A 13,806-nucleotide genomic window follows, 5' to 3' on the forward strand; every position below is an offset into this window, starting at 1 on the left:
TCCACTGATCCACCTCCCTATTTCTTAGCCAGTACCAAGCAGTTTTGATGATTGCTGCTTTATAATACAATTTAAGATCTGGAATTGCTAGGCCACCTTCCCCTGCATTTCTTTTCATTAGTTCCTTTGATATTCTGGACCTTTTGTTTTTCCAAATGAATCTTGTTATTATTTTTTCTAACTCTATAAAATAATTTTTGGTAGTTTGATTGGTATGGCACTGAATAAGTAAATTAGCTTAGGTAGGATTGTCATTTTTATTATATTAGCTCGGCCTACCCATGAGCAACTGATGTTTTTCCAATTATTTAGATCTGATTTTATTTGTGTGAAAAGTGTTTTGTAATTGTGTTCATAGAGTTCCTGGGTTTGTTTCGGAGGTAGACTCCTAAATATTTTATAATGTCTACAGTAAGTTTAAATGGGATTTCTCTTTCTATCTCTTGCTGTTGGGCTTTGTTGGTAATATATAGAAATGCTGATGATTTATGTGGGTTTATTTTATAGCCTGCAACTTTGCTAAAGTTGTTTATTATTTCAAGTAGTTTTTTACTTGATTCTCTAGGATTCTCTAAGTATATCATCATGTCATCTGCAAAGAGTGATAGCTTTGTTTCTTCTTTGCCTATTCTAATGCCTTCAATTTCTTTTTCTTCTCTTATTGCTAAAGCTAAGTTTCCAGTACAATATTGAATAACAGTGGTGATAATGGACATCCTTGTTTCACCCCGATCTTATTGGAAATGCTTCTAGCCTGTCCCCATTACATATAATGCTTGCTGAAGGTTTTAGATAATGCTATTTATTATTTTAAGGAAGACTCCATTTATACCTATGCTTTCTAGTGTTTTTAATAGGAATGGGTGTTGTATTTTATCAAAAGCTTTTTCTGCATCTATTGAAATGATCATGTGGTTTCTGTTGGTTTTTGTGTTATGTTCAATTATGCTGATAGTTTTCTTAATATTGAACCAACCCTGCATTCCTGGTATAAATCCTACCTGGTCATAGTGTATTATTCTTGTGATAAGTTGCTGCAATCTACTTGCTAGTATTTTTTTAAAATTTTTGCATCTATATTCATTAGAGAAATTGGTCTATAATTTTCTTTCTCTATTTTGACTCTTCCTGGTTTAGGTATCAACACCATATTTGTATCATAAAAAGAATTTTGTAAGACTCCTTCTTCACCTATTTTCCCAAATAGTCTATATAATATTGGAATTAATTGTTCTTTAAATGTTTGATAGAATTCGCGTGTAAATCCATCTGGCCCTGGAGATTTTTTCCTAGGAAGTTCATCAATGGCTTGTTCAATTTCTTTTTCTGAGATGGGGTTATTTAAGTATTTTACTTCCTCTTCGTTAATCTGGGCAATTTATATTTTTGTAAATATGTATCCATTTCACTAAGATTGTCAAATTTGTTGGCATATAGTTGGGCAAAATAATTCCTAATTATTGTTTTAATTTCCTCTTCCTTGGTGGTAGCTTCACCTTTTCATTCTTGATACTAGTAATTTGGTTTTCTTCTTTCTTTTTTTAATTAAATTAACCAAAGGTTTCTATTTTATTGTTTTTTCATAAAACCAGCTCTTAGTTTTATTTATTAGTTCAATAGTTTTCTTAATTTCAATTTTATTAATTTTTCCTTTGGTTTTCAATATTTCTAATTTGTGTTTAGTTGAGGATTTTTAATTTGTTCTTTTTCTAGTTTTTTTAGTTGTATGCCCAATTCATTAATCTCCTCTTTTTCTATTTTATTTATGTAAGCATTTAGAGATATAAAACTTCCCCTAAGAACTGCTTTTGCTGCATCCCATAGGTTTTGGTATGTTGTCTCATTATTGTCATTCTCTTGAATGAAATTATTGATTGTTTCTATGATTTGTTGTTTGACCCAATCATTTTTTAGGATTAGATTATTTAGTTTCCAATTATTTTTTAGTCTATCTTTCCATGGCCCTTTATTACATATAATTTTTATTGCATCATGATCTGAAAAGGATGCATTTAATATTTCTGCCTTTCTGCATTGGATTGTGAGGTTTTTATGCCCTAGTACATGGTCAATTTTTGTGTATGTGCCATGTACTGCTGAGAAAAAAGTATATTCCTTTCTATCCCCATTCAGTTTTCTCCAGAGGTCTATCATACCTAACTTTTCTAATGTTCTATTCACCTCCTTAACTTCTTTCTTGTTTATTTTGTGGTTAGACTTATCTAGTGCGAGAGGGGAGGTTCAGGTCCCCCACTAGTATAGTTTTGCTGTCTATTTCTTCCTGTAACTCCCTGAACTTCTCCTGTAAGAATTTGGATGCTATACCATTTGGTGCATATATGTTTAGTAATGATATTACTTCATTGTCTATGGTGCCTTTTAGCAGGATGTAGTTTCCTTCCTTATCTCTTTTGATTAGATCTATTTTTGCTTTTGCTTTGTCTGAGATCAGGATTGCTACCCCTGCTTTTTTTACTTCAGCTGAAGCATAATATATTCTGCTCCAGCCTTTTACCTTTACCCTGTATGTGTCACTCTTTTTCAAATGTGTTTCCTGTAAACAACATATTGTAGGATTATGGTTTTTAATCCATTCTGCAATCTTTTCTGTTTATGGGAGAGTTCATCCCATTCACATTCACAGTTATGATTACTATCTGTGTCTTTTTCTCCATCCTTTCCCCCCATTTATGCTTTTCTTTCTCCTTTTTCCTTTCCCCCCACTAGTGTTTTGCTTTTGACCACCCCTCCTTCAGTCCCTCCCCTTTTATTATCCCTTTCCCTTTTCTTCCCCTTTAGTCTTACTGCTTCTCCCTCCCTTCTTTCCCCCTCCCTTTTCTTTCCCCTTTTCCCTCCTCCTGCCTATAGGGCAAGTTAGATTTCTATACCTAACTGATTATATTATGCCCTTCTTGAGCCAAATCTGATGAGAGTAAGGTTCAAACAATGCTCCCCCCCCCTTCTTTCCCTCTGCTGTAATAGGATTTTGTGTCTTTTCCTGTAATGTAATTTACCCTTGTCTGCCTCCTCCTTTCTCAGTACATTTTCTAAGATCAGATTGATCCACTTATTTGGATCCATTTAACCCACTTGATTAGATTTTTTTTATCATTACATCAAAGTCAACTAATATCCACCCTCTTTATGTATACTCCTTTAACAAGGTGTAATAACAATACAGTTCTCAAGGGTTGCAAGTGTCATATTCCCTTGTAGGGGTTTAAACAGCCCCCCCATTAACAACATATTGTATCTTCTGTCCCATTTACCTTTTTAAGTCCTTCTTGAGTCCTGTACTTGAAGATCAAATTTTTTTGAGCTCTGGTCTTTTTATCAGGAAAGTTTGGAAGTCTCCTATTTCATTGAATATCCACCTCCTCCCTTGAAAAATGATGCTCATTTTTGCTGGGTAATTGATCCTTGGCTGCATTCCAAGCTCCTTTGCCTTATGGAATATCATGTTCCATGCCCTGCGGTCTTTTAATGTAGAAGCTGCAAGGTCCTGTGTAATCCTGACTGTGGTTCCATGATATTTAAATTCTTTCTTTCTGGCTGCTTGCAGCACCTTCTCTTTCATCTGGTAATTTTGGAATTTTGCTATTATATTCCTTGGCGTTGTCAATTTGGGATCTCTTTCAGGTGGTGATCGTGGATTCTTTCTATGGTTATTTTGCCTTCTGGTTCTAGGACTTCTGGGCAGTTTTCCTTTATGATTTCCTGAAAGATACTGTCCAGGCTCTTTTTTTCATCATGATTTTCAGGTAGTCCAATAATTTTTAAATTGTCTCTCCTGAATCGATTTTCCAGGTCGGTTGTTTTACTGATGAGGTATTTTACATTTTCATCTATTTTTAAATTTTTTTTGTGCCTGTTTGAGTGATTCTTGCTCTCTCATAGAGACATTAGTTTCCATTTGTCCAATTCTAGTTTTTAACAGATTGTTTTCTTCTGTTAGTTTTTGTACTTCCTTCTTCAATGGCCAATTGTGTTTTTTAGGTACTTGTTTTCTTCAGTGTATTTTGTTTCCAATTGGCCAATTGTATTTTTGAAAGACTCTTCTACCTCTCTCATTTGACTATTAAAATCCTTCTTGAGCTCTTCTAAGAAGGCTTTTTGGGCTTCAGACCAGTTCATATTCCCTTTTGTTGTTGCAGATGTGGGTTTGTTGACAATGTTGTCCTCTTCAGAATTTCTGTCTTGATCTTCACTCTTCTCATAATATGAATCTATGGTACGTTTCTTTTTACTCATGGTGTTTCTTTATTCCCTGGCCTTTAAAGAGATTGAGCTCTCCTGCTGGGGAACAGAGGGTACTGACCCAAGCTTCTTGTGTTGGGAGCCTAGGTCTTGGTCACTGGGTTTGTGTGCTGGGACCTCTTATGCTGGCAATTGGAGGCTGTAGGTTTCTGGCAGCTTACCTTGTTGGGCTGGAATCAGCAAGGCTGGAACTTTCAGGCAATTCTAGGTTGCCTGCTTTTCCTTTCCTTTAGCTTTCTTCAGCTCCTTTTAGATGGGTGCTGCAGGGTGTTTATCTGCCTGGGGCCCCTGCAGTGTTGTCTCTCTCTTTCTGCTAATGCACTGGGAGATTCCTTTGTGGTAGAGTGCCGAGGCACCTGGTGGTTTTCTGAGCTGGTTTCCACCGGTTCCCCCCCCCACTGAGGCACTCAGAGGTCCAGGTGTTGGTGTTTGCCTCTACCACCTGGGCTTCAGGATTTCTTCACAATTGGAGGCTGCAGGGCTCCTACAGCTCACCTGTTGTTGGGTTGGAATCAGCAAGGTCCGAGCTTTAGGGAGCCTTTAGGTTGTTTTCTTCACCTCCTTTCAGATGAATGCCGCAGGGTACTTATCCACCTGGGGCCCCTTGTTGTTCTGCCTCCCTTATTTTTGCTGAGGCAGTGGGAGACCCGTTTGCTGGGCTGCTGCACTGCTGCTCCTTGTCTTTCTTCTAGTTCAGGTGTTCCAGGGTTTTTTTTCTGGGGTGATATTTTCTGGGCCTTCAGAGGTTGATAGGGGAGAGTGAGAGCAACTACCTTTTCACTCCGCCATCTTGGCTTTCAGAAGCGGAAGTCCATCAGGTCGTGTTTTGATAGGTATTCAGTAGGTGTTCATTTTTTCTTGTCTGCAATGATGTGTTCTGTTTCTGTTGCATTGATCATTAAATCTAAGCTCCTTAATGATAACCCTTCTTGAATTTCTGGTGGCAGTGTACTCAACCTGAATAACTATCAATCACTTCATTTTCCAAAACAAATCTGAATAATTTAGCCAATTGTTTTGCATTTCTTTGTCCACATATTGTTGCCTGAGTTCATACAGATATCACTTATCATGGGATTTTTTGTTCCTTTATTGGATGATAAGAGTTCCATAGGTTCCATACTATTTGCAGGTATCCCAAGTAAAAATAAAAATATGAAAAGTATGAGCTTAAATCAGGATGGCAAGTTGAACCTGTGTTCTCATTTAATTGCAATAAATATGAGATTCCTTCTGTTAAGAAAAATGGAATCAGGCTTAGATTTGAGAGGAAATTAACAAAATGACTTTTCAATAATTCGTGTACCATTGTGAAACATTTGAACTAATAATTATGTATTTTTCCAGGCTTACCACTTTCTTATTTTTTAGAGAAGCTAGATTTTCTTTCACTTCCTTTGATGTAATTTCTGTTGTTTATTGTATTTATGGTACAGAAAAATTCTGTTTTCAGGTAATCCAAATTGATTTTAATTTTGTTGGACTTCTTGTGACCAAAAGATGAATAAAAATTTTTCACATGATCCATCCTCCTTATTTGAAGGTTCTCTTACTTCTTATTCTTTTCCCCCCTCATATAAGATGTTTATTTAATCCTTTGTTCTACTTTGATTCCTTATATTATCTCAACCTTCTGGTTCTTACTATGGCAAAGGTCACCATAACTGTTGACTGCTGGTCCTGAAATGTTTTTATGCTTTCAGTCAAATATTGTGGGAAAATATGTTCCCCATATTCTGAAATTTTTTTCACAAAAAAGAAAATATATTTTATTCACTTCAGTTTTTTAAATTTGGAATCACTTTAATTCAAAGATCTCAGAAGGCTATTTACAATTCTGTATGGATGCCTTTTTAACAATGGGGTACCATTCTAGAGCAGCAATACTTATTTCAAAATATAAAGGTGCAGTATCATTTCTCTAATATAAACCAAATTTCTTGTCTAAACCAAGTTTTCAGGGAATTCTGTAATCTAACAGGAAATAACTTTAGTTCTATTAATTTCATGTGCACATGATTATCAAATTCTGGTACATTAAAATAGTTGTAAATGCCCATAAGCTACAAAATTAACATCCAGAATTTTAAAAAGTGTTCAAAACTACCTTCCCTCCCCTCAAAATATACAAAATCTAGGTTACAACGTCAACAGTGCATGCACAAAATCCTAGAATGTTTTGCGAAGTTTGAATTCTAATCCTTTCTGAACACTGTATCTAATGATGACTTGGGGAACATAGCATACAAACATATTAAAGTATTATTTACAAAGATCTAACTACTCAGAACTTTCTATAGAAAACAAATACAACTAAACAGAATGAAAATGGGAACGCTTTTGTTCAAATCAAAGTGTCTTGGAAAGAGTGTTCTAAGTGAAGAATTTAAAAGGAAACATGAAAAGCGTCATTGCTTTTTTCCTTGGCTAGGCTGTTTCAATTCCAACATTATTTGTAGCATTGTAGCACTATATACTACACTGTTTTACTAGTCAAGTAATTTTACTTATAAAGTTTGAGTCAATGAAACTCTTCCTTAGCTAACTGGTACTTGCTGGAAGCAAGTTGGATATGCTTTTGGGTACAATAACTTAGTTATTAATTTGGTATCCAAGAATTTCACCAGTACTGCACACACCATAATATGGATGTAGTGATGACAAGTATGAGTAATAGAGAACATTGCTTTTGGTGATATTGTTCAATGACAATCCACAGGACTTTCTTGATTTCCTCACTCAGTTACCTCCCAAGGATTATTCTTATTCCAGTGTGGAATTCTGAATAACATCACAGAGGACTACAGGAGTTGATGCAGCCCTGATCTTTCACTGGGTGTCTCACATAGTTATATAATGATTTTGAACTACTTGTAGCCACAAATTATTTAGTTATCTCTTTGATTGAGTTTGATGCAGATCTCCCAATAAGATTCAAATAATTAGATATTGGAGAAAAATATCTACTTTTAACTTTTGTAAAAGTTAATTTAAATAGTGTAACAGAATGATGTTCTTAGATTCAAATGATTTAGGCTCAAATTGTGCCTCTGACTATATAATAGCTAATGTAACTATGGACAAGTTACTCAGGCTTTCAGTATATCCCTCCTCTCCCTCTCCCTTGCCCTGTGTTCGAAGTGGTGAAAGGAACTTCCATACAGGGAGTCTCTACATTGAAGAAATCAAAGGTCTATACCAACCAATCAAAAACCAAATGAGCAAACCTAAAAATTAGTTTAATATTTCATGTAGCAAATTATTCCAGTTGAAATTTTTTTCAGTGTTATTAGAAAGTGATATTATTTTCAGTACCCTATTAAATTCATGAAATATATTTCTTTCAATGAAATAAAATGGACACATACATAAATTTTCTCAGTCTTATACAAAATCTTGTAAATTGCTGACAAGGAAATTGGTATGTCTAACATTTTATGTCTCCTAAATAGAAGATTTGGTTATAGTCTCCAGACTTTGTTTATCAAACTTGGCTTAGGGTTTGCTACTATAAGGTATCGAACGTATTATTTTGATGTCATGCTAAACCCAATATTAAATGACTTGAAAATATTAAAAGCTGATATAATCTGTTTCTAGACATTAAATAAGGCAGTGAACTATGAGGTTAGAAAACACATTTAGTAGTTTTCTTTTTTCCCCCTTAAAAAAAAAAAAGAAAAATTCGTATGAGATAGAGAATGCTAATGGGTCATTTACTGTGGTTGCTGTGGGCAGTTTGGAATATTTATAATGTAGAGAATATGAAATGGAAGCAACGGCATTTCAAAATAACAAAATCTTTCCAGAAAGCCTAAATGATAGTGCTTTAGTTGGAGATGAACAGCAACAAATTCACTTCAACAAATGGTCGATGAAACAGTACTACATGAATCAGAAGAAATTTCCTTAGGACAAAAAGAAAGAAAGCTAAAAAAGCTGGTTGAAAGGATGTGCCATCAAATCCAGTCATAAATCATGCATGACAGCAGAAGCCTTTTTTTTTTGAACCAAGCAACTAAAAGAATCATTAAAAGACTTAGCTACATTGGAGTCAAGTTGCTAGGGATTTACAATGACATTTGCTGTACTTCTACTTTTTTCGCCTACTATGGGGAGAATTGACCTTTCTGAAGAGGTATGAGAATGGCTTTCATGATCCACCTGCTATTTAGGCCTCAGCCACTTAGCCCCATCATCCATCTGGCTGAAACAAAGAAGGTGTTTTGTGAGAGTTTTTTTTTTTTTTGTAAACTTGACCAGATTGATTAATTCTTTTCACTGGGGCCTTGGTTAATTTGCTATGAATAACTGCACTCACTATCATTTCTACCAACCCCGTCTATCTTCCTAACTGAACACTGTGCATAGACAATAACACTAGGTTTCCATTAGTCCAGATGGCAAGTAGGCTTTAGAACTGGAGCTAAGCCATTTAAAAAAATATATAATTTCATAAGATCAGTGGAAGTAAAAGGAGAGGGCAGGACAAAGATGGAGAAACACATTTGGCCTTCTTAAAATAGAAGCTTTATGATAAAAGGAGAAAGGAAGAAGACTTAAGAGACTTCCTTACCTGTTTTCTCATATGCAGGGAAGACTTAGAACCAAGATTCTTTTATGTAACTTGGAGAAGTCTGGCCTAAAAGAGAGATCCTTGCATCTTAATGGCTGAACAAACTTCTGTTGTGTTCTTTTGCAGTAATCTCACCAGAAACTGGGGGGAAATTAGTGTGGTGATACCGGCTGCTCTCAATAGGATTTGGTTTTTGCAAAGGATAAATGAGGACTTTTCATTTTATCTTTGCTTAATGAGCAAACCAGCACTAGAGAGATGCAAAAATATCTAGGCACTGTGCCTACAACTTATGTCACAGTGCCGAGTAACAAGGTGTCAGTCCTGGCTTCACCCCGAATTTGTGCTTCATGGCTCATTCATTTCTGTCATGCTTCCCCCTCACCCAGGGTTACACAGCCACATGGGACAATGCACCCCTTGGCCTATTCGTAGTTTATGAATTGTAAATCCGAGGAGAGGGAGAGACAGCTTGACTGAACTCAAATTACGTTACAATAGATGGTAATGAATGTCCTGCTTTATCAGGATAATAGAACCCCTGCTTGCTGGCAGTCATTCAGGCTGTGTCTCTCATCCATTTTCTCTGTTGGCCTTGACCCTAATCCAGCAATTGCACATCCCCAGCTGCTCTTTAAGCTGCCTCATTAGTGGCGCACCATTGGGCAGCTCCCATGACAGCCATCCAATGGGACGAAAGTGACATGGGGCCAAAGACTGTAACTGATTGGCAAGCATTACAATGAAATATGAGACAGAGTTAGATGAGAGAAGGGTATTGAGAATGAAGGTTTGGAGGTGGTGAGTACTGTTAAGGAATTTTAGGCACATGCCATATCAATGTCTCAGGTTTTTATGCTGCTTTATTTTAGGGGACATTTCCCCTGCCATTCTTCTCTCAGACAAATCCCAACAGATAAGATGTTTCAGATGAAACATACATCAGTGAATTACAGCAATTTTGTTATTGGTGTACCTGGAATTTTTATTTCATTTTTGTATAAGAGCAAACTGTGATTAACAGTCATTGACATTTATATATAATCTCCTTATGCTTCAATAGTTTGAGACTATGGCCAGAAGGTTGTTATTTTTATAACCCCTCTCTACACACTTATGGATGTCCAAAGGCTATGAATGAGTCTATTTGCTCTTTACTTTTGATGAGAACAGTTCAAACACTTCACAAGTCCTAACTGATGGTTAATTTGAAGTGTCAGTGTATCCTGGGTCTCTTCTTAAGGGCAGATAATAAGCATTCATATAGCACCTACTAGGTACCAGGCAGTGTGCTTAGTACTTTATCACAACTTTTGTGTCATTTGATTCTCACAACCCAGTGAAGTAGGTGCTATTATTACCATTACTTTACAGTTGATGAAACATAAGCAGGGTTTAAGTGACTTGCCCAGGGTTACACAGCTAAGTGTCTGAAGCTGGATTTGAATTCAGGTTTTCTGGATTGCAGGCTAAGCACTTTATCCCCTGTACTACCAAAACTTCTTACCTCCAAAATACAAATAATGACTCAACTTATACATCATTATAACTTCATTAACTTCAATTAATTTAACAACTCATATAAAATACTTGTTTAATGACCTTCATTCACTTGGTACATGATTATAAGTATACTAGAATATGTTGCTGTATTTGTACTTTTTGCTATCATGTATTTTTGTTTCTATTGGTTCCATTTGCCCTTTTCCAAGATAAGTTTCTTCAGAATAGAGACCATGTTCATAATAACATTTCATTGATGCAGTCGGACAAAACTAGATCTCTTCCTCAAGAGAGGGAGAAAAGGACAAATGGCAGCTGAAGCAGAAAGCAATAGACCAGAGGAAGAGAAGAAAGCAAGTATTTATTAAATGCCTATTGTATGCTAGGCACAGTGCTAAGCACTTCACAAATATTGTTTCATTGACCCTCACAATAACCTCATGAGATAGGTGCTATTATAATCCTCTTTACAATTGTAGAAGTTGTAAAGAAAAATAATTCTAAAATTAATCAGAATTCAGATTGCTATAATTAAGAAACTTGATTTAAGTAGACTGAGAATGAAGTATATTTCCCTTTTGTTATTAGAAAGCTGGTAGGCTGCATATGCTTATCCTGCATATCATCATATCTATCATATACACAGAGTTTTAAATTTTGCCCACACTTACAATTATTATCCCATTTCATCTCCACTACAACCTTAGAAGGCCCCCATTTACAGATGAGGAAACAGGAAGACAAAAGTTTAATGACTTGCCTAGGCTCACAGTGCTATGTCTTAGGAAGAATTGAAATTCAGGTCCCCTTGACTTCAAATCCCATGCTCTGTCCACTATGTCATTAGATATGATTAATTTGCAGGATATTATTATTTTTCTCAACAATTTATGTTATTTTAAAAGGAAGTTTGGGGGAAAATATTGCTGGGAAATAACAGTAATTATAAAAAAATCAAATTAGATCTTTTTTTCTTTAAGCATCTATGTCTCTTTGACCTCTTGATTCTGAAACAATAATGCTTCTAAAAACAGTTTCCTGTACAAGCATAGCCTCTAGTTTCAAGAGAAGGTTTATTCATCCAGAATACCTACTACAATGACTGCTTTGCCTTTGGGGACCAAAGTAAATAGCTAAAAAATTAATTGATTAACAGTGTCCTTGTATCCTTTTTGTATCTACCACTGGTATTTGTATATTATCAATAAACATTGTGGTTAAACAGTAAGTACTTCTATTCCTTGAGATCCAGGACTATTTTATTCACATTTTACTGTTAAATGCTTTCTTCCTTTCCAATTTCTTTTTTCCCCTCACAGACCCACAAACTGTGGGACATATAGTCCTGCATAAATCCATATGCTTTAAAAGAATGAAGATAAAGTTCAAATAAAAGTCAAGAAAAGCAAGATTAATGTGGTAAGTTTACTTCAAATGACAGTGAATGCACAAGAGTGATTATTTAATATGGTATGCACAAATGAGGTCAGATTTATTGGCTCAATTTGCTACTATCACCATCAGTGAACATAAGCTTATCATGCAAATGAACTTGCTATATTTGAATGTGAAGTATGTACATTGGAAGTTAAACACTCTTTGCGTAGAGTTTAAAAGCATTATAATATATTTTATATTTCTCATCTTTCATTTTGTTGAGTATAAAATAATTTGCCCCCCTCCCCCCAAAAAATAAAAGAAAAAACACTTCAGTTTTCTTAATGGAATTGATTCAAGAATGAGAATAGATTATAATTTAAAATTTCCAAAAAATATTTTAAACCTAATTGACAGTGATCTTAAAGTGAAATTGTATCACTTCATGATAAATAAATATATCACTAATTTGAAGGGAAAATATATCAGAACAATTCAAGATTTATACATATTCTGATCCAGAAAGATAAAGTAAATGCATTTGAATTTCCCAAATAATATTTTTTTAATGTTTCCCAACTTCAAAAACAAAATAGAACAAAATAATCTGCCCAGAAAATGAACCAAAAGAAAGTAGACCTTCTTATTTGTCACTTGGCTGGCATACACAAGATTCTCATTTTATTTTTAAGGACTATATCAAATTAAATTTTATATGCACACATAAAATGACACTTATACACATATGTCACTTAGCACACTGCCTAGCACATGGTAGATGCTATGTAGGTATTTATTCCAGTCCTCCCTTTGTATATTTCCAAAATATGATTGAATGAGAAGCCCAGTTGTCATTGACAAATGTGATATATTTGGTTTTATTCCATTTGAACAAGTGTCCTGTGGTAGTGCATTAAAATAAACACTTGAACTTTAAAGTATTATTAGACTTCAAACGGTGTATAGAGAACACTAGAGTTTATCTAACAAACTGATAAAAATGTTTACTCTCATTTATACCATCTTGAGTAGCAATAACATCAATAGTAGAGACAGTGTTATGTAGGGGATAGAGAGTTGGCCTTGAAGTCAGGAAGTCTTGCCTTTAATAAACCTGGTTGTGTGGTCTTTGGTAAATCTCATAATCTCTAAGTATTCTATGCTATTCTATTAGACTATAAACTGTAGAGGAGATGCCAGACTTCAGAGATTCATTCCTCAGTCCCTATCCCTGATATCAATGACACCACAGTTTGAGAAAATTTGTAATTAAAGAATATGCCATTTCTGACATTAATAATAATGTTATGATTGTCAATATATAAATTATAAATATGAATCATGTGAATGACTATGAATCAAGTAGATATATTATTTCATTTTTTATAGTAGGTTTAAGATTGGTTTGTGTTACAAAATACTAAAAAGGATCTGCAAACTTAGTAATTCAGGAGTTCCCTCAAGCACTGTGCATAATAACACATCTGTATCTATTTATATTTTTGTTATATCACTGTAATAAATCTAAAATATATTTGAATAAAATATGAGCTGAGAAAATTATTCACATAGAATACTTTATGAAAAGTGAAATGGCTTTTCTAAAAAGGTGGCACCCATTATATAAAATTTGGAAGCCAGTATCTTTAGAGATGCTAAATTTTAGAGTTTCACACTGCAGTGAACTCTGCACATAATGAAGGATTAATAGTGGTTGTGTTCTGTAGCATTACCTCATTTTCTCTACTCTCAGATAATTCATTTTTGGTAAGCAGGGATTAATATTCTAGATGGTGTCATTGAATGTAGTTTGATACTGAGACCATAGAAGAAATGGAGGGGGAATCTATTACATTTTTCATGAGTTTTTACATGCACTTAAAAAAAAGTTTACTACTCACCAAAAGTAATTTAAACAGATGTAGGTGCTTTAAAAGATAAAATTATGCCCTGAGATCTATGTTAAAAATTTTCATTTTCTAAATGTATACAAAGGGTCTAGTGAAAAAAAGAATGAGATTTCTTCAGGTGAGCTGGGAGCTATTAAAAACAGCAGCAACAACAACAACCCTATTTTTTCATAGTGGAGGACC

The sequence above is a fragment of the Phascolarctos cinereus genome, unplaced genomic scaffold (genome assembly GCF_003287225.1).
Source record: "Phascolarctos cinereus isolate Bilbo 61053 unplaced genomic scaffold, phaCin_HiC Scaffold_9;HRSCAF=440, whole genome shotgun sequence".
NCBI classification, from domain to species: domain Eukaryota; kingdom Metazoa; phylum Chordata; class Mammalia; order Diprotodontia; family Phascolarctidae; genus Phascolarctos; species Phascolarctos cinereus.